The following is a 26,402-nucleotide window of genomic DNA, read 5'->3' as shown; positions in this document are numbered from 1 at the left end:
TTGGGAGAAAATAACTTTGATAACTATTTTTCCATTTTCACAGATCTTGGGGAGGACCCAAATATCTCCCAAGATGGGGTTTGAAGGCTTCATCACATAACCAGCAGGTAGAGGCTGCAGGCTCTGGGCTCAGTTGTGTGCAGACTGAGGAGAGAACAGAAGTAGCCCGGGAGGGATTGAAGGGTGGTTCCACAGATGCTGGAGTTTTATTTCATTGTATAAAACAGCCGGAGAAAGAAATAATGGCACCAAAGGTGTAGAGTGCCCCTGCCCAATGAGGTGGGGATTCTACCCAGACACAGCATCCGGTGAGAGCGTGACTTAAAGAAGATTCCACCCCTCCATGCTGTGGGGTGTGCCCCTGAAAGCCTGGGAAAAGACACTCCACCCTATCTGATCAAATGAGGAATGGCCCCGGAATGTTCTTCTTTTTTCTGTAACCTTATTGGCTTAAATTGTGCTGCAATTCCCCCACTGTAGTTTTTTCCATTGATTGTCCTCCTCGATCCACCCCTTTGCAGTCTCCTTCTCTTAATATTGGACCTTGATCTTAAACTCCACCCCTACCCTGTAATATAAAAGTCTTGACCCTACCACCTTGTTTCTTGTGTTGGTCCCTGGGAAAATGAAGAATCCTCGGTTTTCTAAACCAAGACCTGTCCTGTTGCCTTCCTTTCCCTGTTGGTCATTGGTGTCTGCCTGAGGTCTGAGACTCTGGGGCCTGGGGCAGTTGTTGTGCCCTTTGCAGTGGCAGAACACAACAGTGCTTTCCTCCCTATGGAAAAGAGCCGTCCTTATCTATGCAGAAATTGCGGGAATTGGGCTTCCAACTCCCAAATTCCCTATTGTGGAGTTGTGTTATTTGTATGTTTTATTATCCCTGTATTATGTATTGGTTTATTCCTTTGTACCCCCATATACAACTTGGTTTACCCCCAGTTTTCCTGCCTTGTCCCCCCTTCCCGCCTTTCCAGTATCTATCCATCACCCTGGAAGGGGCACTTTACCCCCCCCCCCCCCCCCCGGTGCCTTGTCTGTCACTCGGTGCCCCTTCCCATCCATCCAGAAGCTTCCACTCAGGGCACCGGGTGATTGGGCGAGGACCTGGGGCTCCCCCCATATCCTTCCCCCATTGGACCCCATCATATCCCCCCATCCCGGAGCCACCCCCTATCCCTATCCCCATTGGTTGTTGAATACCCCTCCCTTACAGTTTATAAGCCAGTGCAAGCACCTTGTGCTTGTTCCTGTTGGCTGGCACCGTTCTAGGATATTTGGCCCCGTTGGGCTACAATAAACTCGGACTTAGCCCCCGGCAGGATCCGCTCTTCATTTACCACTGCGAGGCTTGCTAGCGCTGCCCGGAACCCACAAAGGCACTCTCCAAACCCCAGCTGGGAGCGGCGGAGGGTGCCTCAATCGCCCACTCTCGCCCCAGACTGAGAGCTAGCCGGGGTGGAGGAAAAGGGAACCGGGGCGGGAGCGCGGCACCCTATATCCAAGGGTTGCTTTCAGACAAAAGCTACCAGGAAAGAGAGGTCTGGCTGCCATTGGCCTCTGACGGCCGCCTTTCATCTGCCCCTCAAACACCGGTATTCCGTCTTTTCCTTCCTATGGAAAGAACCATCCTCCTTCAACAGTCCATGTCTGAAATTGGGATTTCACCTCTAAAATTCCCTATATCCAAGGGCTGCTCCCAGCCAAAATCTTCCAGTACTGTCAAGTCTGGCTGGCCTTGGCCTCTGGTGGCTGCCCCTGCCACACTGGGGCTCGGTTCTTTCCTTCCCATGGAGATCACTGTGACACTGTGGGCACCTCATGGAACCAAGGGGATCCTTGTGGCACCACTGGAGCCCATGGAACCAAGGGGCCATGGTGACACCACCGGGCTTCATGGACTCAGAGACCATTATGACTCTGTGGGGCCTGATGGAACCATGGAGACCATTCCAACCCTTCAGGGCCTGGTGTCACCAAGGGGGCATTGTGACACCTCAGGGCCTCCTGTAAGCAAGGGACCATTTGGACACACTGGGGCCCCATGGAAGCGAGGTTTACATGGAACAGGTCTGTCTGGCTTGGCCTCCCAAGGGCCACCTGACGGGTCTGGCTGACTTTGGGATGTCAAGGGCTGCCTCTCATCAGCTCCTGGAGCAAAGGGTCTCCCTGCTTTCCTTGGTATGGAAAAGAACTGTCCCTCTCTTAACATGCCCATTGTCAAAATTGGTACTCTCCATAAAAAATTTCCTATATGCAAGGTATCTTGCAGAAAGAAACCTGCCAGTTCTGGCTGGCCATGTCCTCTGGTGATCATCTCTCATCCACCCAGGGAAACACTAGGGCTCTGTTCCTCTATTCCTATGGAAAAGAATGGGGTCTTCATGTCCAGGAACCATGGCCAAAATTAGAATTTGCCTCCCAAATTCCATATATCCAAGGATTGCTCCCAGACAAAAGTAGCCAGGACAGACAGGTCAGGCTGGCCCTGTCCTCTGGTGATTTTCTTAGACTCTGAGCTGAATATTTTCATTTCAAAACACCTTGGAGAGGGCCCAGACATCTCCCAAGGAGGGGTTCTGAGGCCTCGGGCACATGACCACTACATATGGACAAAGGAGCTCTGTGCTCTGTGCTGCTGTGGTGGTTTTGCATCACAGAAGTGATGTCCTGAGAGAAGCTGCTAGCAGTTTCCTCCGTGTCTGACAAAAACCAATCAGTAATTAGCTTTGAGAGCTGACAGTCTGTTAAAGCACTAAGGAAGCTGCAGACGCCTCTGTGCAGACACAAGTTCCAGATGAGAAAGCCTGGCTGGGTCTCTCTCCCTTCTGGCCCCACAGAGGTGCCGAGGCCGGCCCAGCCCCGTCTCGGCCGTGGGGCCGGGCGGCTCCTGCCGTGGGGCCGGGCCCCTTCCCAGGGAGCCGCCAGGCACCATCGGCTGCCGGGCAGGGCAGGGGAGGCCACGGGGCCGAGGCCGGGCTATGGCTGCGGGGGCTGACATCTGGCCCTGCCGAGCCCTGCCCCGCCGCCAGCCCGGGCCCGGCCAGGATCCGCCGGGCCCCAGGAGCAGCCCCGGGCCGGGCCGGATCGGCCAAGGCTCTGCCGCCCTTGGGCTTCGCCCGCAGCCGGCGGGCAGGGCAGGAGAAGCCATCGGCCCCGGCCGTGCTGCTGCTGGGCTCTGGCCTGGCTGCTGAGATCCTGGCCCTGCCCCAGCACGGCCCAGCCTGACACAGCCCCAGCGCAGCCGCTGCAGAAACCTCCATGGCAAAACAGCTCCGGCCGCAAGCACCGAGCCCGGCCGGGCTCATGGAACCATCTGCAGCCCCGGGGGATATTGACTCTGCCAGTGCTGCCATCCTCCCTCCAGTGAGAGAAAAGGACACAGGGCAGGCACACAGAGGAGTAACATGAACACACCGAGGGCAGGGAAGAGGAAGTTGAGTCCCAGATGGGAGGGATGAGGAGATGCCTTGATCTTGGGGCTGAAATCCTCTGGTAAAGCTGTGGAGAAGGATGTCACTGATGCATCAGACTATCTTTTTCCCTATAATGCATTGAAATTACGGGGAGATGACTTGTTTCAGCAAAGGCCTCCATGCTAAAGTGAGCAAATGTTGCAGTAGCTGTGATCCAATGAGAGGTTTGAACAGAGAAAGGGAGAACAGTGATGAGACCCTGTGCGCTCACGGAGAGAAGAAGACCTCTGTTCCCAGAGATGAAGATGATTTCAGAAACATATGAAGAGAACCTTTGCTCTTAAACAGCTCATCTTGAAACTAATACCCCATAACTTGGCCTGGCCAATAAACACAGCTGTGGGAAAAAGTGGGAAAAGATGGGAGGGAGTTCACGATTGCAGATTTCTCCAGGCCACTGCTATTTGTGAAAATGAAAACTCATGAGATAACTGTTTTCTTGTGGATAAGTCCCATAACATTAACAAGAGGAACTTCTCTCCCTAAGTGAAGTGAAAAAAGACTATTTTAGAGGTGGTAAACTGACTGAAAATTTTAGGTTTTGTCTCTTTACATTGTCAGGTTTTATGGAGAGAGGAAGTGTTCTGAAAGTTTTGTTCTGATTCTTATTACTATTTCTTTAGTTATTGTTAATACAATTTTATTTTTACCCTTTTAAAATTTTGAAACCACTTTCCCTTTCTTCTAATCCTATCTCACAGCAGGAAATGAGTAAGTATATTCTAGTGAGTGCACTGGTAATTAGCCAACACTGAATACAACACACGCATTGAAGCATTGGCTGAGAAATCTCAAAATGGTGAACCAAAACCACTACAGAAACTTCCTGACAAACTGCACGAGAGCAGAGAGAAATTGAGGCAGAGCCATGGTTTGTCAGGACTTGCTTGATCCTAATGAGCCCCGTGGTGCATTTGGAGCTGAGCCCTGGAACCTCAGAGCCTGAGAGGAGATTGCACAAACCTTTCCAGGAGTCAAAGTCAGAGGAAAACCCCAAAGTGGTTGGAGTCTAAAGCATTAATGGGAACCACAAAGGTCCATCTATAACACAGGCTCTTCATGGAGTCCTTGGAGGAGAGAATTGGAGGGCAGGATGGCACAAAAACTTCTCAGAGACTGAAAATGGCACAAATAACTCTCAATGTGGAAAGGAAAATCCGAATTAAGATAAGTGGAAAATAATTTGTTCACTGTGATATACTCGCTTACCTTGGTTTGCATAAGAATGTACTAGTGTGTCTTTGAAATGCTTATTTGCTTACAAGGTGATAAGGAGGTTGAGATTAGAGCCCTGGGTGTGTGTATCTGGTCTGCTCGCTGTATCTCAAAAGAAGAGACTTGGAAGCTATCACAACGACCAGACTCAGACTACATCTGGAGAGTCACGCCTGCAAGGAGAAGGGGGGGGGATAAAAGGAAGGTTGGGACAGAACATTTTTGCGCGCCGTTAGTGGAGCAGGAGACTCCCCGGCCGCCCAGCGCTGTGCTTTGCCTGCCTTACTCGCTTGCTATTTTCAATAAAATTGCTTTATTAGATTAAGACACTTCAAATTGTCGTGTCACAATTTATAACAATTTGGTGCCGTGACTCGGATGGAGAAGTAAATCAGTCGCTACGGGACGATCGGGAGGCGCCCCGCCCTTATGGCGGCCCGGCTGCCCCAGGCTTTCTGATCACTCTCCACCGACGAACCTAAATTGAGTAACGGGCAAAGGAGAACCGGTTACCCCTGTAATCTTTGTGCACAAAGAACCAGCGAAGACGCAGGACGCATGAGTATAGGCCGGTTTCCCGCTCGGTTTGGGGTGGTTTTCCCGGAGTGCTGTGTGTGAGAGGTCTCGTAGAGACCAAGTGAGTGCGGACTCTGTATTAGTGCGTTTTCCATTCCCCGCGAGGGGCTGGGCCACGAACCAGGGGAGCACGTGTGTGAGAAATTGAGTGCACTCCGGAAGATGGGACAGAGGAAAAGCAAGCCCTCTGGTCCCATGGGAGAGGGGACCCATGCTAAGCTTCCCCAGATTCCCAAGCCCCTTGGGTTTGATGATAATTAATTGGGATGCTTTCCCATCTAGAAAAGGGAAAGACAAAGTTAAAATGATACATTATTGTATGGAAGTGTGCGGGAAGGGCCTAACCCTAATTCCCATGCAAGGAATGTAGAACAAAGGGAGAATCGGGAGCAGAGTTATATTTCTAGGGAAGGAAAAGGAAGAGGTCGTGAAATTGTCTGCTTCTACTGTGGAAAGAAGGGACATATGAAGAGGGGATGCAGACAACCGATAGTGGATGAGAAGGCCTTTAAGGAAGATTAGGGGTGTGAGGCCCCAGGCCAGCAGAGAAGCAGCAAGGTCCCTTCACTGCCAGCCCCAGAGGTGGCAGTGGGGTTAGAAATGTCAACCTGATGGAGCTTATGGTGTAAACCACCCTTGTTTGGACAGCTGCACTCTTGCATTACTCTCCAGTGCCAAAATTTCTGCTTCCACCCACACTGCAGTGTAGCTGCTCAGCCTTTTCAAGATTTTGGAACATGCTGTGGAGCCTGTATGGGGTGAGATGCTGGCAGTGCTTTTATCTTGCCCTCCTTAAGAAGCCTTTTGCTTCTGCAGCTTCAATTCTTAAATGCAAAAGTATTGTTATTGTCATTTACAGTTGTCACATAACTTACTGTTCAAACATGGTCCTACCTCCACCCTTTCAGGACACTTCCCACACTGCTGCTGCTACTGTCTGGGGGAACAGAAATTGAGGTTGGGAAGCCGCTTTTTGAAGTTCTTAGATTAGTCAATTCATTCTGAGCTCTGCTTAACTTGTTTTCTTAGGTACACAGTGAAGTAAGTATTGAGGTAAGTCTCCCTAGCAGGGAGCATAGTCCAGGGAAGTGTACTATAGAAAGAGCTCCCTTTCAATAACCAGTACTTTGATATCATCACTGGAAATCACTGTCTGCTAATGACAGATGATGGGGTTTTGTGCCTAGAGACATTGTAAACAACTGTTAGTTACAGCACAAATAACTTCTTCTAAGCAGTTCTTCCTTATTACTTTCAAAATACTGAAATTGCTATCAGCCAGAGCATTATGTCTATTTTAAGTAGGTCTGAGATTCAGGGAAACAATGTGTGCAAGAATAGTTTTCACAAGTAATTGCAGACATTGTCAGAACTGCATGTGTTGAAGCCTTGGTGCCTGCACTGGTAAAATCAGCCGGAGTGCAAAACATAACCTGAGTAATTCAGCTCATTTGCTTCTGAAAGGCAAAAAGCCCTTTCCTTTCAATGCATTTTGGATGTAAACACAGTTAATGAGCTTGTAACAACTTCTTAGTAAGGCTGTTCATTCGTTTAATACTTATTTTCTGCATTTAAGGGAAGACACTAAAAAAAAAAGTGTTCTTAATCAGAAACTGGTTGATCCTTTGTATGATCTTCAAATGCGGTCTCTGCTTTCCTGCTGTATGCTGTGAAACCTCGTGCATTTAAAAATGACAGCAGCCACATCAATGATGTTGTGGACTCCATCCTCTCCCCCTAAGCTGGAATAATGCCAGGACAATCTAAACTCAGAAGAGTGAATTCCTGCCTCAGCTTATACAAATTCAGTTTGGTGTGCAGTCATTTTATGAAATGTCTACTACAAAAACTATTCTTCCCCCTTGCATTTCTGTGGAAGTAATTTGAAATCATTGTGTACACACTATTATTTAAGCTATGATATTTTAAAATAGGTGGGTTATTTACGTATGTAAAGAAACATCATAAGGAGCCCTTGGTAAAGCTTAAAGTGGGACCCCAACAACAAGAGATGGAATTTTTAGTGGATACCGGGGCTGAAAGATCCACGGTGCAAGCCTTGCCGCTTAGATGTAAAAAGTCATCTGACACTGTACATGTAATTGGGGCAAAAGGAGAGCCCTTTGAGGTATCTGTTATCAAGGATGTGATGGTAGAAACTGATTCCAAATGTGGTATAGGTTCTTTACTACTGGTACCTGAAGCAGATTACAATTTATTAGGGAGAGATCTGATAATAGAATTGGGTATTAATTTAGAAGTTGTAAATAAAGAATTACAGATAAAGCTCTGCCCTTTAAGGGTGGAGGATGAAAAGAAAATTAATCCTGAGGTGTGGTATACCCCAGAAACGGTGGGGAAATTGCAGATTAAGCCTTTCTCAGTGGAAATAAGTAATCCTGGCAAACCCGTAAGAATAAAACAATACCCTATCCCTAGGGAGGAAAAATTAAAACTAAAACCTAAAATAGATAGGTTATTGGAAAAAGGGCTTTTTAGAGCCCTGTATGTCTCCCTTCAATACTCCCATCCTGCCTGTAAAGAAGTCAGATGGGTCCTACAGATTGGTGCACGATTTAAGAGAAATAAATAAGAGGACTTTGGCCCGGTTTCCAGTAGTTGCAAATCCATAAAAAGATTTAAAGGTAATTGAATCCGGACCACTAAGTAACTCCTGGTCTGCACAAGCTTGTAAATTATATGCAGTACTCAGGGCTTTAAGGTTATTAAAAAGAAAAATTGGAACAATATACACAGACTCTAAATATGCATATGGAATAGTGCACACATTTGGAAAATTTGGGAAGAGAGGGGACTTATAAACTCACAAGGAAAAGATCTAATTCATCAAGAGCTAATTGTCCAAGTTTTAAATGCCTTAAGGGGCCCGGCTCAAATTGCTGTGGTCCACTTAAGGGGACACCAGAGAGGATTAGACTTTAGAAACAGGGGAAATAATTTAGCTGACCAAGAAGCCAAGAAAGCAGCCCTACGAACTCGCGGGGACATGGGGCAGAGCGACACTGTATCTGTGGACTCCCCCAAAGAAAAATAGCAAATATATAGTTTTACCACTCAAGAAAAGGAAAAATTACAAAAGATGGGAATTGAGGAGGGGTCTGAAGGGCAATGGAAGCTCCCAGATGGGAGAACTGTTTTACCTAAAAGCAAGGCCTCAGAAATTTTGCAAAGATTGCATGATCAGACTCATTGGGGAACTCAGGCATTAGTAGATCAATTTGCCACTAAATATATGAGTATTGGAATCTATGATTTGGCTAAAAGAGTAGTGGGAGATTGTCTGATCTGTCAAAAAGTAAACAGAAAACATCTTAGGGAAAGGCCCATGGGAGGAAGGGAATTAGCTCACAGGCCTTTTGCCAAAATAAAAATAGACTTCACTGAATTGCCTAAAGTGGGTAGATATAAATATTTGTTAGTAATAGTAGATCATCTCACCCATTTTGTAGAGGCTTACCCCACTACTCGGACTACTGCTCAGACAGTGGTCAGAATATTATTAGAAGAAATAATCCCTAGATATGGGATAGTAAAAACAATAGATTCTGATAGGGGACCCCACATGCCATATAATTTGGAGGAACCCCGAGACCACCCCCAGTTGAAGGACTATAAAATAACCTCATATATTATTGCCTTAATGAAACGCCGCAATGAACTTTGGGAAAAAGGAATCATTACGCAAAGACCCCCTTTAGATTTAAAAATACATAAAATATACCCAGGAGACCATGTGTTAATAAAATCCTGGAAAGAATCTACACTAACCCCACAATGGGAAGGTCCTTATCTTGTGTTACTCACTACAGAAACTGCAATTCGGACTGCAGAAAGAGGATGGACACATGCCAGTCGAGTAAAAGGACCAGTTAACAACACTGTGTGGCAAGTAACCAGTCCTCCCGGGAACCTGAAATTGAAGTTACAGAGAAACTAATGGATTCTTATCAGATTGAATACACATCAGACTTATATTACTTAGATAGTGGACTAATTAGTAATTCAAGTGTTAGAGTAAAGTGTAAAAATCAAAATTGTAATTACTATCCTTTTGTATGCTATATCTGTAAGGTGTGTGGGGAACGGTGGTGGTCACATTGCAACAGAGGGTATCCTCCACGAGGAACTTGCAATTCCTGTTGGAACGTACAAAGAGAGATTACAGCTTGGGTACTGACCTGTAAAGTGACTAGAGGGGAAATCCGATTGGAATCTAAAGAGTGGTGAGAAATTTTCTCAAAGGGCATTCACCTAGACTATTACTGCTACCATACAAATGAGCCGAGCCCATTTGTGGCAGAGATCATAGAAGGCCTTTGTAGGAAAGACCTAAAAGGGGTCAGTTATACCGCACCAGAGGTAAAAGATCAGAATTGGCGTTCTTATTGCATGCGGCAAGGCACCAGAGGGCATAAATCCCCTCCTGAAGAATACTCTTGCTGCCGAGAAGATGGTACACCCTGTGGCTCGAAGCACCCGAGTCGACGGGCGAGGCAGAGGAGTAAACAGCTGTGGAGGAAGGAGCCCTCAGGATGGAATACGCAAGCAATATTTGCGGAACTACCCCGGGACTGGGAGTAACAAAGGCAGAAATAGTTTTTGGGCTCAAGGGTATTTTGGTGATAACCAGCTAATAGAGGGAAAGAAGTCACAAGGGTATAATTGTTGCAGTGTGAGAAACCAGACCCCACATGCCATTTGCTTACTGCTTGTGATTTTCCTTTGTATATCTTGTAATACTGCGGAAATAACAACTCATGAACCTTTCAAGTGGACTTTAGGAAGATGGGAGGATTCACGAGTTATAAGGAGCAATACTACAGCTGGAGCTCCCACTTTCCAGTTACCTGTAGCATCCTTAGGTACTCGTTGGGGCTCCCATTGGGTTTCATCGTTTTATATGTGTCCTGCTTCGAATCTTGGTAAAGGGTATTGCAATAGTCCTGGACAATATTACTGTGCATATTGGGGTTGTGAAACAATAGCTGGTACATGGGACCCCCCCACTCCTGATCCATACATTAAAGTGGTCTGGAAGCCAGATGGTTGTATTCCTCCCGGCTACTGGACAGGTCATAAACCCCCAGAAAATATTTGCAAGAATATACAAATTACTGCATTAAGGCCAGAGGATAGTATATGGTTAATTGGAAAAACTTGGGGCGTTCGTTTATATTCGGCTGATTTTGGCAATTTTAGTAGCTTAATATTTATAAAGAAGGAAATTGTGCCCCCTGATCCTGAACCTGTAGGGCCAAACCCAGTGTTATTAGAAAAGGAGGTTGTTTTAGCCAACCAAACAAAAGAAAGGGATCAGACCCAGAATAAAATTCAGAATGAAAACACTTCAGGAGACAAACAGGAAAAAACCCAGGAGCGTAATATACTCTAGAAGATTATGAAAGCGAGTTATGGTGTCCTAAATAGAACCAACCCAAAACTGACGGAAGACTGTTGGCTGTGCTATAATTTAAGACCCCCATTTTATGAAGCCATAGGGGTCACTGCAAAGCCCAGAAGAGTGAATGGAACTAATCCGAATCAGTGTTTGTGGAAAAAGGGTAAAGAGACAACACCGGGGCTTACCTTGGCTCAGGTAACAGGGAAAGGGAGATGCATAGGAAAAATCCCAACACAAAGAGAATACCTTTGTGGAGTAATAGAAACAGGTGGGAAGAAACCGGCTGACTGGCTATTGCCAGCAGCTAACACTAAGTGGGTATGTAACACTCTGGGTGTCACACCGTGCATCTCACTGAAACTGTTTAATCCAAGCCAAGACTACTGCATCCAGATAACGATTATGCCCAGAATTACCTACCATACAAGTGACTACATATATGAACAACAAACTGTGCCAGAACACCATCTAATGAAAAGGGAACCCCTCACTGCCTTAACTATTGCAACTCTCCTTACCATCGGGGGAATAGGAGCTAGAACTGGGGTGGCATCCCTAGTAAATCAACAAAAGAAATTTAAAGCATTAAGAATTTCAGTAGATGAAGATCTAAGTAAAATTGAGCAGGCCATCGATGGATTGGTAAAATCATTAAGGTCCCTATCTGAGGTGGTGTTGCAGAACAGAAGGGGTTTAGACTTGCTATTATTACAACAAGGGGGATTGTGTGTAGCCCTGAAGGAGGAATGCTGTGCATACGCTGATCATACTGGAGTTGTTACAGACACCATGGCAGAATTAAGGAGAAGATTAGAGCAGAGAAAGAGGGAAAGAGAGGCACAGCAAAGTTGGTATGAATCATGGTTCAATCAATCTCCTTGGTTAACTACCTTGCTATCCACCCTTGCAGGACCTCTGATACTGGTAATATTGGGACTGACCTTTGGGCCATGCATCTTCAATAAAGCAATAAAAATAGTAAAAGGACGATTAGAAGCAGCACATTTAATGCTCATTAGGGCAAAATATGAACCCATACACAATGTAAATGAGACCCTAATACTAAGTCACCAAGAGTTACAAAGATTCAGTGAACAAAATAAAGATGAACAAGAAAAAGGGGGGGAATTAAGATAAGTGGAAAATAATTTGTTCACTGTGATATACTCGCTTACCTTGGTTTGCATAAGAATGTACTAGTGTGTCTTTGAAATGCTTATTTGCTTACAAGGTGATAAGGAGGTTGAGATTAGAGCCCTGGGTGTGTGTATCTGGTCTGCTCGCTGTATCTCAAAAGAAGAGACTTGGAAGCTATCACAACGACCAGACTCAGACTACATCTGGAGAGTCACGCCTGCAAGGAGAAGGGGGGGGATAAAAGGAAGGTTGGGACAGAACATTTTTGCGCGCCGTTAGTGGAGCAGGAGACTCCCCGGCCGCCCAGCGCTGTGCTTTGCCTGCCTTACTCGCTTGCTATTTTCAATAAAATTGCTTTATTAGATTAAGACACTTCAAATTGTCGTGTCACAATTTATAACACAAAGAACCTTACAAAAGTTAAGAATCTCATAGTATTCACGAGCCCAACTGAGTGCCTCTACAAAGCTCTCAAGGGACTCATTAAAGAAAATAATTGGGGCCATGATTGCACAAACCTCTCACAGAGTCTGTAGCAAAAGGGAAACACCAAGTACCTTAAAACAACTGAAGTACCTTGAAGCATTAATGAGCCCCTATGAGTGTTGTTCCTGACAAAGCCTCTCCAGGGACTAATTACAGCAGAATATTGGAGGCCAGGATTGCAGAAAGCTCTCAGAGACCGCAAGGCAAAAGCAAAAGCCAAAGTCCTTTGAAAAACCTGCAGTCTCTTGGAGCATGAAGGAGCCCCCAGGGCCATTCCTGACCAAGGCTCCCCAAGGACTCCTTCCAGCAGATCCTTGAGGCCACTGGGATGTGGGCTAGGGGGGGATGCTGAGGGCAGGACCAGGGGCTGACAGTGCCCAGCCTGGCTGGGGCTGTGCCAGGAGGCCCCAGGGCCTCAGGACAAGGTGTCTCCTCACAGCCCTTGGTGGCACAGACCCTGCTGTGCCCCAGGGCACCAAGACTCGGCTTCTCTTTGTCCCCACCTGGCATAAGTGCCTCCAGTTCTCTGCTCTGTCTGGGGCCTGGGGACACTTTCTCAGTCGTGTCCCTCAGTGGGACCCATTAAAAGTCCAAGAAACTTTGGAGTTGGATTCTGACTTGGAGTTCTGAAGAGGTTTCTGCACCTCCTTCTCAGGGCCTGATGTTCAGGGCCTGAGCACAAAGCCCCAGAGGGTCATTAAAGTCCTTGTGCTGTGTCTGTGCTGCTGAGCTGGGCCGGGCTCCTGGCACAGAGGGTGATCCTGGTGTCGACTCACTTGGTGGAGACAATTTATCATCTGGTTACATGAGGTCAAAGAGTGGGCTATGACATCACATGAGTGATCTATGACAGAATGGTCCATGACATCACAGAGTGGTCTATGTGAGGCCATCAAGGGGTTATGACATCATAGGCCAGCTCTGTGACATCCCAGAGCAGGCTTAGAGATCACAGGACAGAGCTCTGAAATTGCAGAGCAGACTGTGACGTCACAGAGTTGGCTGTGACATCAGAGACAAGCTGTGTGACATTACAGATTGGGCTGTGATATCTCAGAGAGGCTGTGTGACATCCCAAAGGGGCTCTGTGACATCCCAGGCGGGCTCTGTGAGGTCACTGGGTTGGTCACTCAGCCCCAGATCCCCCTCACATTTTCTCCCGACAGGTCCAATGCTGTTCATCCCCAGCAGGGTCCCTGTCCCCCAGTATCCCCCTGGTCCACCTGGAGCCACAGCCTCCACCAAAGGATGTTCCACAGGATCCACCCCAGAGCCTGACATGAGGACAAGGGGCCAGGGCTGTGTGACCAGGAAATCAAGGACGTGGATTATCCAGGTCCCTGTGGCCTGGGTTGGGTTCCCCAGGGCAGGAAAGATGTCTGGCAGCTGGAGCAGGGTTAGGGAAGGGCCTCCAAGGTGGGGCTGGAGCCCTTGGGCTGTGAGCAGAGGCTGAGGGAGCTAGGCTTGTCCAGCCCAGAGCAGGGAAGGCTGAGGGGCTCTTAATCCCAGCCTGACAGTGCCAGCGAGGAGGGGATGGAGAACACAGAGCCAGGCTCTTCACCAGGGTGCCTGGTGGGAGACAGAAGCCAATGGGTGGAAGGGGAAAGAGGGGAGATCAGCCAGGGCAGGAGGAGATGAAATGAGTCAGGCGGGTTTCAGCATTTCCTCAACACCAAAAGCAACCTGACCTCCCTTCTTCATCCACCACTGACAGCTTTGCAAATCAGAAATTGTTTGAGCTATTTTTCCCCCACTTCAGGATGAGCATCCTGATACAAGAATGTAATTGTGTTTATATCTATCACAGAACCACGTTTGTCTGAAATTAATTCTAACATGGAAATCATTAGTGGATGGTGGACTCATCAGATGCTGCTAGAACATCGCACATAGCTCATGGCAGAGCATGGTTGTTATTAAATTGTGTCCTGTTCAACTATGGTCCTTTGGCCATGGAGAGAAACTTTCTGTGCCTCTGACTCTGACCAGTTCCTGACCCCCAAAGGGCACAAGCCTGATGAGTTGTGGTTCCCACTCCAGTGGTGGCACTTGGAGCTCCCTCCATAGCCAGAGCAGAGCTCCCTTGTCCCAGAAAGTCCCTAGTAATGCAGGGATGAAGGAAACAGGACAGGCTGTGGGGATCAGGGGCAGGGCATTGCCAGGGATTTGGGGTGGTTGTGAGCCCAGGGCAGGACCCGGCCCTTGGCCTTGGTGAACCTCATCCCATTGTCCTGGGCCCATGGCTCCAGCCTGTCCAGATCCCTCTGCAGAGCTTCCTGCCCTCCAGCACAGCTACACTCCCACCCAGCCTGGGCTCACCTGGAACTGCCTGAGGGTGCCCTCGATGGCCTCGTCCAGATCAGCAATAAAGAGATTTCACTGACCTGGACCCAGTCCTGTGCCCTGGGGACACCCCTGGATGTGACTCCATTCCTCAGCTGCTCTGAGTGCCAGGGCTTGGATGGGGGAATTGGTAGGTATGGGGTAGGGACAAAGTGTGATTGATTGTCAGCTATGAAGGGTCTTGATTTTCATGTCTATTCCAACTGCATGCGAAGTTTGATTCAGTGTCATCTGGACATTGAACATATCAATAAATTAACAGAAAAAAACCCCATCTAAACAGGACCTACAAAATATTTTTTCACTGTCTTTTTAAATATAATGTATTCACTTTGAATAGGCTTCTGAAACTTGTCTAATCAACCACAAAAAATTTCAAAACTTAAATTATTCCTTGAGGCTTAGCTTGTTAAGGTGTTCTGAATGTTAATGAGCCCTGGAGCACTGAATTCCTGAACTGAAGAGCTGAAGGCTGAAGAAGCCTCAGGAGCTGTAAAATTCAGCAGCAGCCTCCAAGTTGCTGAGGATGTCAGCAGCCCCCACTGAGGCCATCCCTGCCCAGAGGCCCTGGAGGAATGGGCAGACAAGGAGAGCATCCCTGGGTTTGGGGCAGCAGAACTCAGAGGCACCAGCGGCTCCAGCTGGGAAATGGAGTGTGGGATGGGGCTGTGAAAGCCCTGCCTGGGCTGTGCCAAGTAGGACACACAAGCCCTGATCCCCAACCACTAAAAAACTCTCTCAAGAAGATATTTAAAAGGAATGACAATAACTGGTGTCCTCTGAGTTGGATGCACTGCAGCAATACTATCAAGAGATACTCAGGAGCTCTAAACAACAGAACAGCCTTTACCGGGAAATTTAGAAAAATCAGAGAAACTTTGACAAACGTTTTAATACGGCATTCAATCAACAAAAAAAACTTCTTTAACTTGGCCCATTCAACTTCACAAACTCTAAGCCTGTTCAATTTTAAGTTAATCAATATTTGCAAGAGGACAGAAACAGAAGAAGTAGATACAGAGAGAGAGAAAAATAAGATACAGAGAGAGAAGCACACACTCAGCTACCACCTCCTGGATTCCAGCAATGTTCAGATGGAAATTCCAAGAGGAGGAAGGGTCAAGATGTGTGCTTGCCTTGTGGTCAGCCTTAAATACCCCTTGGTCCTCCTGGGCCCTTCCCCCAGGTGGGACTTGGGGTCATTTGGTCACTCAGGAGCTGGGCTGGGGCTCCAGAGGTGGCTGTGCAGCATTGCCTGTGCTGTGCCAGGGACTGGCAGACACTGCTGGGCTGGGATAGAGGCTCTGGGGGGATTGGGGTTCCAGGGCAGGGCAGTGCTGGGGTTCCAGGGCAGGGCAAGGCTGGACCTGCCCCTTCCTCCCCCACACTGAAATGTTTCCAGCCAGCAATCTCCTCCAGTCTGTCACAACAGTCAACATTGGTGGTGAAATCCCAATATGGCCATTGACACCTGCAGGAGAAGGACAGTTGTTTTCTATAGGAAGGAAAACCCCAAGCCCCAGTGAGAAGAGACCCTGCAGGTGCCAAGCTGTCAGGCAGCCCCTGGAGGTCAAACCAGCCAGACCTGTTCCATGTTCCCTTGGATCCTTGGGACCCCACAGTGTCCCAGTGGTCTCCGTGGTTCCCAGGCCCCACAATGTCAAGTGACTCCTCTGTTCCATGAGGCCCAAAATGTCACGATGGACCTTTGGACCCTGGGGGTTTGTGGTGTCACAATGGCCTCCTTTGGCTCCACAGGGTCACAATGGAACACTGATGACACGAGACCCTGCAGTGTCACAATGGACCTTTGGTTCCCTGCAACCCTGCAGTGCCACAAAGGCCTCTTGGTTTCACGAGGCCCCACAGTGTCACAATGGTCCTCTTGGTTCTGTGGGGACCTCCAGGGTCACAATGGTCTCACTGGTGCTGTGAGGCCGCACAGTGTCACAATGCTTTGCTTATTCCGTGGGGCCTCATAGTATCCCAATGGTCTCCATGATTCCATGGTGCCCCACGGTGTCACAATGGGCCCTTGGTTCCATGAAGCTGTGAAGTCTCTTAATGGTGTCTCCATGATTCCATGTGGCCTTCCAATGTCACAATGGACCTTTGGCTCCCTGGGGTCTCACCATATCACAACTGTCCCTTGGTCCCATGACACCCCAAAGTGTCATAAGGGTCTCCACGGTTCCATGAGGCCCCACGGTGTCACAATGGCCCCTTGGTCCCACAGGCCCCACAGTGTCACAATGGTCCCTTGGTTCCATGGTGCCCCACAGTGTCACAATGGTCCCTTGGTTCCATGGTTCCTGTGCTGGTGCATTCCCCCCTCCCCTTCTCAGGCCGCCCTGCCAGATGAGAAATGCTCACTGGGCCTCGGCCTTGGCCAGCAGCCTCTGGGCTCAGCTCCTCTGGAGCTCAGCACAAACACGCTCTGCTCCAGGCACTGCTGCTGCCCAGCCAGCTCCTGGCTGCTTTAGGAGCAGCCCTGGGAACTGTTTGTGTTCCCTCAGTGGCACAACATCCCTGTTCTCACCCTGCCAAAGAAAGCTGCTGATGCCAAGTGTGGCCAGGATGAAACATGGCTGGGACTGCAGCCCCTCTCTTGGGGCCCTACAAAGAGTGCTCCAAAAGGAGCCCTTGGAGTTCTCCTGGGCCAGCGACTCCCTCTGAGTGGGGCCTCTCCGAGCCGGGAACTCTCCCGTTTGCTGCACTCGGGGATCCCCAACAACGAGGGAGCCTGGGCCGATCCCCCCACTCCTCCAGGCTCAACCCTTCCCTGCTGGGGAGATGCCAAAGCATCTCCAGGGAGCATTTCCCTTTGCTCAGGGGAATTTCTCACAGGTGCCCTGCACTGACTCTCTGTGTCTGTGTGCACACAGGAGTGCCTGTGCTGGGGAAATGTGGCAGGAATGCTGCTCCCTGAGGGGTCTGACTGCCTTGGATAGCAGAGCCAGTCAGGCCTGTAGGTAAGGCTAAATCATGAGGTCTAAGCTAAGTTAAACGCTGCTAAGAGTTGTTCTTTTGCTAAGTTCATATGTTTAATATAAGTTATATGTTAAGTTAAATATTGTTAAATGTTATTCCTGTTTTAAATTGCATAGTTATAGGTTATAAGTTAGGTTAAATACTGTTAAGCTCTGTTCTTTTGCTAAATTGTTAAGTTTAATGTAGAAATTAAGGTAAAGGTATAAGGTAACTCCTATTAGGTTTTAGGTCTGTTAAGGTTTTGGGCCATATTCCTTTTATCCTTGCCCTCATTTTTTTTGTGTCACACACACAGGGACAGTTCTTGGTTCATTTCTGGTTTGATTGCCTGGATTTTGTTTGGTTTTGTTGTTGCTTTGTTTCCTTGCTGTGTCTGAAGTGTCCAGTCAGGAGCAGAGTGACTCTTGCCAAGGAACTTTGTGCTGCTGTCACTTTAATATTAAATCTGGTTTTGGCTGGGGATTTTTTCAGCGCTCTCAAACCCTCATTGGTCACAGGGTGAAGGAGCCCTGGCCCAGGCTCTGGCCCTGGGGGACACGGGGACACTGCCGGGGGGTCCCTGTCCCCCTGTCCCACCCCCCATGGCTCCAGCCCCCGTCCCCGTGTCAGGCTCTGGGGTCGATCTCGTGGAACATCCTCTGGGGGAGGCTGCGGCGCCAGGGGCAGGGGGACTTGGGGGCACAGGGGACCCCGCTGTGCACGAGCAGCGTTGGACTTCTCTGGGGGAACTGGGCGGGGAATGGGGCAGAGTGACCTCCCCAGTGACCTCACACAGCCTCTCAGATGTCACATAGCCATCTCTGTGATGTCACACAGCCCAGTCTGTAATGTCATACAGGCCCTGTGATGCTGGGCAGTTCCGGCGCCATCCCAGCAGTGGCCTCTCCCTCCTGCCCCGTCCCTCAGCCAGTGCCACCCTTGGGGCTCTGGGCTATGGCTTCTTCTCCCTGGGCATCCCCTGCTGCCCGCCCAGGTTTTCCCGAGGAGCTGCTGCCCCTGAGCCAGAGGCTCTGCTCTGCTGCCCTGGGTACCCCGGGGCTCCCAAAACACCCCACGGCCAGGCTGGGCCCAGAGTGTCACAATGTCCCCTTGGATCCATCAGGCCCCGCAGTGTCACAATGCTCCCTGCGCTCTCTGAGGCCCCACATCACCCAGCCCAGGCCATTGCTGTGGTTCCAGTCCCTCCCAGTATGATCCCAGTGATTCCCAGTCTCTCTCAGTATATCCCACTTGATCCCAGCATGCTCCCAGTCACTCCCACTTCCTCCCAGTTGCTTCCAGCATAATTCCAGTTGCCCAGAACCACTTCTAGCCACCCTCATTGCAGTACCAGTTGCTCCCAGTATATCCCAGTTGCACTGACCATGGTCCAAACTGCCCTCAGAATGTTCCTGGTCACTCCCAGTATGATTCCAGTCCCCCTCAGTGTTGTTCCAGTTCCACCCAGTATGTTCCCAGTTGCACCTAGTCACCCCTAGTACAGTCCCGCTCACTGCCAGTATGACCTCAGTGGCCCCCATTACAGACACAGTCACTCGCAGTTGCCCTCACTTGCCCCCAAAATGGTCCCAGCTGTTCCCAGTGTTGTCCCCTCCAGTATGGTGCCAGACACTTCCAGTATATTCCAATTGCCCCCAGCATGCTCGATCCCAGTCACCCCAGAGTCCCCAGTATGGTTCCAGTTGCCCCCAGGATGACCTCACTCATTCCCAGTATATCCCAGTTACCTCCAGCAGGCCCCCAAACCCCCTCCCAGCACCACAAATGGCCCCAAGAGCCACAACAGCCTCTCTCAGTCCCACCAGGAGTCCCTAAAACCCCTCCCAGCCCTCCATGGAGCTGAGCGGGAAAGGTTGGTGGACAGGAACATCCCCAGCAAGGGTCAGCTAGGACACTTCAGCAGCAATTTGGGCATTTTGTGGGGAACACTTGGACTGGGCAGACGCAGGCCAGGGACTGGGACAGACAGCCGGAATTCCGGGAGAACAGATGAGGTTAGATGGACCCGTTCTGCTGGAACAACTACAAGAACATGGCCATGTCCCTTGGCTTGGATGGTCCCAGAAGAACCAAATCCTCCCCTTAACCTCAAATTCACATTCAAATCCCAGTAAAATGATTCAGCTTTAGATCTCTTTACTTGATTTCTTTATTTTTACCCCAATTCTAGGTGTTTTGATGGGATAAATAAGGAGATTATTCAGGTGGGAAAAGATCTCCATGATCATCCATTATTGCTTGATGCCACCAGAAGAAAAAGTGACACAGCAGGTAAGAATTTCTTGGGCTTTAAAGTCAAAGAAACAGCTCTTCCCAATTAATTTTCAATGTTGATCAGAGTCCCGATGGATTTTCCTGGTCTGTGTTCATCCAGGTGTCTATGGGCATCCAGGAGGATTTGAAGACCACTTTCCAGGTGTCTTCTCATCAGAGATCACAAGGAATGTGGGTCACCAGGGCTCTGACCAACATGGGTCTTCTAAAGGGGGATGGAGTGGGAGCAGCGCATGAAGCTCTTCCTGCAGTCGGGGCAGTCACAGGGCTTCCCTTACCTGTGCCTAAGTTGGTGTCGAGTCAAGTGAAAGCTCCTGGAGAAGCTCTTCCCACACAGGGGACACTCATAGGGCCTCTGCCTGGTGTGGATGTGCCGGTGCCGGACAAGGTGGGAGTTTTGCTTGAAGCCCCTCCTGCAGTCAGGGCAGCGGAAGGGCCTATCCCCGTTGTGAATCCGCTGGTGCTTGCAGAGAGCAGAGCTCCACCTAAACCTCTTCTGACACTCGGGACACTCATAGGGCCTCTCCCCAGTGTGGATGCATTGGTGGATGATGAGTTCTGAGCTCCAGCCGAAGCCCTTCCCACACTCCCCACACTTGTAGGGCCATTCCCCGGTGTGGATCATCTGGTGGCGGATCAGGTGGGATTTCCGCCTGAAGCTCTTCCCACACTCCGAGCACTTGTACGGCTTCTCCCCATCATGAAGCTGCTCATGGACCACCAGCTCTGAGCTCTGGCTGAAGCTCTGCCCACCTTCCTGACACTGGGTGTGTCTTTCCTCCTCAGATGACCTTGGGCTGGTTTTGCAGCCCCTCCTCCTGCGGGATCTCTGGGGCTTTTCCTCCCCGTTGGGTTCCTGTGCTGTGGAGCCAGTCAAAATGGCCTCTTCCATGAGGTTCTGCTGCGGGGATTTGTCCTTCCTGGTCTCCATCTGCAGCTCCTGCTCTGGGGGAGGAAGGACAAGGAGAGGATGGGATTTGCCAGAGGGAAGGGCAGGGAGATCCCCCGAGTGCGTCCCCAGCAGGAGGACACCGGTAGCGGGGCTGTCCTGCAGCCGGGGGCCAGGCTGGGCTGGGAGATGGAGCAGGAGAGAGGTGGAAAGGGGCACTGAATTCCTCCTCACCTGCCTGGGCATCCCAGGGCATCTTCCTCTTCCTTGCAGCCTCCTCCTCCATCTGGAAGATATTTGGAGATGGGAAATCCTGTTTTGAAAGGAAAACAAGGGATGAGCACAGTGAGTTTTGTACTGGTTTCAAAGCAAACCTGGGAGATAGTCTAAGCCAGAAGAACAATTTAATAGGAAAATTAAGATCAAAGCTATGATACAGAAAGACTGGTTTAAACTCACAGAGTCAGGATATAACCTGACACCCTGATAATCAGGGTGGTGGTAGCAGGCTGATGAAATGGTGGCTGCAGTCCAGCTGGAGTGATGAACGTGATTCTGTCAAAGCAGTGATCCTGTAGAAGGGTCTGGTCTTCCTCTGAAGGTCCAGTGGTGGTTATGGAGTTCTTGTCCTCTGGGAATGCAGCAGGCAAGGTGATCGTGGTGTTGCAAGGGTGAGATTATATCCAGGTAGGAATGCTTGGTTCCTCCCCCTGGGCGGAGCATCCCACAATGGGATGATGTAATTTTATCAGTCCTGCAGTGACACTCAATGGCCCATTAAGAGAAGATGGCCCCTGGAGGGCGTTATCAGGGCTGAGCCATGGAAGAGATAAAGAACACTGCCCCATCTGTTGATAACAGTTTTTGGAGATGGGGACTGAAAACACTTTTGGTTACATCTGACACTGTAACCTGAAACAGTGAGGCAATCCCTGCTCGGGGTGGGGGGTGAACACCACCCCCGTTACCCAAACTGGCTCAGGTGTAAAACCCCCACCCTGGGAAGGCCACGCACACAGGGGACAATGTCACACTTGCCCTGCCCCAGGGGAGATCTCTGTTCCTGTCAGTCCCTTGCTCTCTCCCCTTTTCTCTTTCTTTCCATCTCCCTCTCTACCTCACATTTACTGTCAATAAAATCCACTTTGGATTTGGTCTCCTTAGCAGCTTAATTGCGGCAGAGGCATCTCTCCAACAATTTTGTTAACCAGATTGTGACATTATTTTTGCACAGTGAGTTCAAGGCACTGTTGTCTGACCCCAAGCGTGTTTGACAGCAGCGTGGTTCCCTCCTCTGAGAAGGTTTTGCCACTTTCTGGAGGATCTCTTGGAAACTTGGATGCAGCTTCCTCTGAGTGACTTTTGGGAGAATTTATGAGGAAAATGGCTCTTGTGGGTGGCCAGTGTAGAGAAAATATTTAGTTTTCCTTCTTTGAAAATTCTATTAAAATCACTGGAAGAAAGGGATAAAATCATACCAGCAAGACTGGCAAGGATCATTCACCACGCAGTGAGGAACAAAAGGTTACTAACGTCCCACAAGAAGTCCTGCTAAAGTAGCTAAATGCCAAATAACTCCTGAATACACAAGCTTTGGGGCTTTGCCAAATGTGAGAATCATTTTCTCTTGCTACCTGTCTCCTTTGTGACAGCTACACTGAGCTTTCCCTCCCATTTAATAACCTGTATTGGGCGAAATGTCCACTTTTATCACAACCTGCCAGCAGCTGAGCTGGAGTTGTGCCGGAAGTGGTGAAATTTGAAATTGCCACAGAATTGCTTCTATTGTCAGTTTATTAATGTTTGGGATTTGTTTGCATTTTCATCACAAGTGACTTGTGGGAAGAGCAAATATTCCTCAAGGCATTTTTTGTAGGGTTAAGTTTGATTTTTGGCAAGTTTGTTTAATCTGGTCCCCAGGGGATGCTCGAGTGGTCTCTGTGCTTCTCACCCTGGGGGATGCTTGGGAGGGGCTTGGATGGGTTGTCCCTTTCCCTGTCACTCCAGGCCATTCCCCAGGGGTGTCCCTGGCCCTGTTACCCCAGGGCATTCCCTGAGGGGTTGTCCCCATCTCTTTCACCCCAGGCTATTCCACAGGGGCTGTCCCTGTCCCTATCCCTGTTACCCCAGGCCATTCCTGAGGAGGTGTCTCTCTCCCCGTCACCCCAAGCCATTCCCCAGGGGGTCTCCATCATTCTCACCCCTGTGCCAGGGGAGTGCTCTGTCCCTCTCAGCCAAGATGTGCTTGGGCGTTGAAACAGGGTATTTTACAGGTTAAATTTAACAGGGTAGAAATCCATTTGGATTTAGGTGAAATGTGCTGTTTTGAAGTATTAGCAGCTTGCTAACATAGGTAAAATGTGCTGTTTAGTCTGCTGAAACGCAGATAGAAAATCAATCCCCACAAATCCTGTAAGGAGTTGCAGAGATGGTATGTTTATTGCAGCGCTGGACGCATGTGGGGATCGTTCCCCTTCAAAGGACATCAGCACCCTGTGTAAGAGACGGTCCCAAGTTCCCCTCATTTTTGCCTCATGTTTGCCGCAATGGCAGAGACTGAGATCCTGGAGACCCTGATTGGAGTTCCGGCTTGGAGAGGTTATTTTTGCAGGTGTATTTGCTGTACCACCACAGACCACTGCTTCGAGCAGGGCCTGCCAAGGACCTGGCAAGGAGTGGCTTATTCTACGCACTCACACCGGCTTCATGATACCTGCTCAACCCACGGATTTTCCCACCTCTTGGCCAAATGAACTTTGGGGTAACTCTGGTGATCTCTCATGGAAGACCCCTCATCTCTCTCGTGACCACTGTGACAGACAGAGATCGAAGCCCCTCCCAAGGACTGAGACTGAGACCACCACCACAGGGAGGAGGGCTGGCCTGATCAATGTGAGATGTTTCCCAGGTGTGGTTGATGGACTAAGAAGACAATGTCTCTCTTTCACAGCTGAAAACATGACCTGTTCCTCCTCGGTGGCTTCAATGGACTTATTCTTCATTCTACCTGTTCCCCCTCAATGACTTCAATAGACTTTCATTTTCTTTTGCCTGTTTCCCCCACTTAGACAGAGGACCATAAAAGACCCCTGAGATTACCAAGATTTTGAGATTCTCCCTGACACAAGAAAATAGATTGTCATTGTCTGGACCAGAGAGGATTTTGTCTGCCTTGGAACCTATAATCCCCTTTCCCCTCCTTTTCTTTCTATCCTTTATTTCCTTTCTGTCCCCTCCATTGCATTTGCTGTTGGCACTCTATAATAAAGGTGCATTTGTTGTGATTAAAGTGATGGTCCCTTGCTGTTTGCCTTTTTGCATTTTGGGGATTAGTAAATGAAACATCATGACACCCTGCTCCTCCAAACAGATCTTGACACTCCCTCACGGGATTGGGACCTGCAGGCAGGGTCCCTTCCTACCCCAATAGTTCCGGGATTCTGTCAGGGACTCGCTTCCTTTTCCTTCTTCCCTCTGCTTCCAGCTGTGAATGTGCCAGAAAATGCCCAGCAAATCCACCTTTGCTGTGTGCTTTGGGAGCTCACACAGCTGCTGCACCTTGTCCCCTGCCCTGCACAGCTCCTTGGGAGGCACAGCAGGAGCAGCACCCTGAGAGCCTCAGAAATGCCCCTCTGGGATCCATGTCACACACTCCCAGGGGCTGGAATTCCAGTTCCCAGCCAGGAAAAGATGTTCCTGCCCTTGAAGGAAAAGCTCTTAACAAGGACCCAAAAGCCAAGTGGAGCAAGATCCTACAGTGACATTTCACTGCCAGCCTTCATAACTTCACCCATGGTTGTTGTAGCTCATGGATTGGGAATGAAATCAGGGCATGGTCTATGGTGGGAGCTGCCCTAGGTCAAGGGAGACACTGAGAGAGAAACAGAGCAGGTGAAGGAAGGCAGGAGAGAAAGGAGGACACAAACACAATCAACTGAGAAGGTAGCACTCTGAAAACAGAAATGCCATGGACTGAAAATGAATGGGATGAAAATAAATAATTTTGTATCTTGTATTTCCAATCAAAACACAATTTCCTCATTTTTTCACCAACCTCCTCCTGGTGTCATTCAGCAGGGCTTTCAGAAAGTTCTTCATTCTGAGAGGATGCTCCAGGCTGCAGCCACAAGGAAACAGGGAATGGGGATTTTCCTACTCCTGGGGAGTTTGACATCCTCAGCTGAGGAGAGAAGGAGGCAGCAGCAGAAAAGGACAGCTGGGCTTCACCCTTCCACAAGAAAGAGGAGGGGAAAAATCTCTCATCATGTTTGCAGCTGCTCCCACAGAGATGTGAGGGCTGATCCCAGAGCCCCAAGGATCACATTCAGGGCAGCCCTCAGGGAATGTTCACCTGGTATTGGGGGGCTGCATGGGAGCACCTGGATCTTGGAGCACCCAGCTGCCCCCTATGTTTGGAGGTGCCTGAGGAGGGCTGGGACGATGCCAGGGACATCCTGCAGTGACATCCCCCCTGTCCCACTCTGTGTGTGCTCAGTCCCAACCCTGACCCTGATCCTGGTCTCAATCTCACTCCACGGTTAGACACACTCAGAGTTCCGTATTTAATCTCAGCCCAGTGCCAAACTTATCTAGGCCCAGACCCAATCCCAGCCTCAGCCCTAAAGCCAATCCCATGTTTTGCCTTAACCCCAATCCCAGCTCTAATCCAAATCTCAGCCCCAACTCCAACCCCAGACCCAATTCCAGCCCTTTCCTAAATCCTCGGCCCCAAACCAAATCCCAGGTTCAGCCCTTCTGGGGGTTTGGGGGTGTCTCTGTCCCTCTGATCCCAATGATGTTTGGGTGGGGTCACACCAGGGCTGAGAGGGACAGAGACCCCCCAGCCTCCCCAAGGATGAGAAGGTCGGAGAGCCCCCCCAGCCCTGAGCACCCTCAGCGGTGAGAGGGACACAGAGCCCCTGGTCCCCAGCCCTGCACAAACTTTCCCGGAGGTCAGAGGGATGAAGACCCCCTGAGCATCCCCCAGGGTGAGGGGACAGAGACCCCTTGAATATCCCCTGGGAACCAGACAAAATAAACTTGCAGAAATCAAACATAACTCTGCATAAAGTACTTTGATGAATATTTCATTTTCCCACAAGTCACTTGTGATGGAATTGCAAACAATTCCCAAACATGAATAAACCAAGAATAGAAGTGATTCTGTGGCAATTCCAAGTTTCATAAGTTCCCATGCAGCTTCAGCTCAGCTGCTGGCAGGTTCAAATAAAAGAAAAGTGAAAATTTGGCCCAATACAGATTATTAAAAGGAAGGGACTGTGCTGTGTAGCTATGACAAAGGTGACAGGGAGGAAAAAGATATTGATTCTCATATTTGGACAAAACCTTCAAACCTGTGAATTTGGGAGTTATTCAGGAATTTAGTTAGAGCTGGGCTTCTTGTAGGACTTGTCAGTCTTGCTGGTATCATTTGTTACCTTTCTTTCAGTGATTTTAACAAACTTTGCAGGGAAGGACAAGAAAATATTATCTTTACACTGGCCACCCACAAGAGCCATTTTCCTCATAAATTCTCCCAAAAGTCACTCAGAGGAAGCTGCATCCAAGTTTCCAAGAGATCCTCCAGAAAGAGGCA

This window comes from Lonchura striata, chromosome 33 (genome assembly GCF_050655825.1).
Source record: "Lonchura striata isolate lonStrDom1 chromosome 33, ASM5065582v1, whole genome shotgun sequence".
Classification (NCBI taxonomy): domain Eukaryota; kingdom Metazoa; phylum Chordata; class Aves; order Passeriformes; family Estrildidae; genus Lonchura; species Lonchura striata.
Note: the sequence above shows the minus strand (reverse complement) of the source record.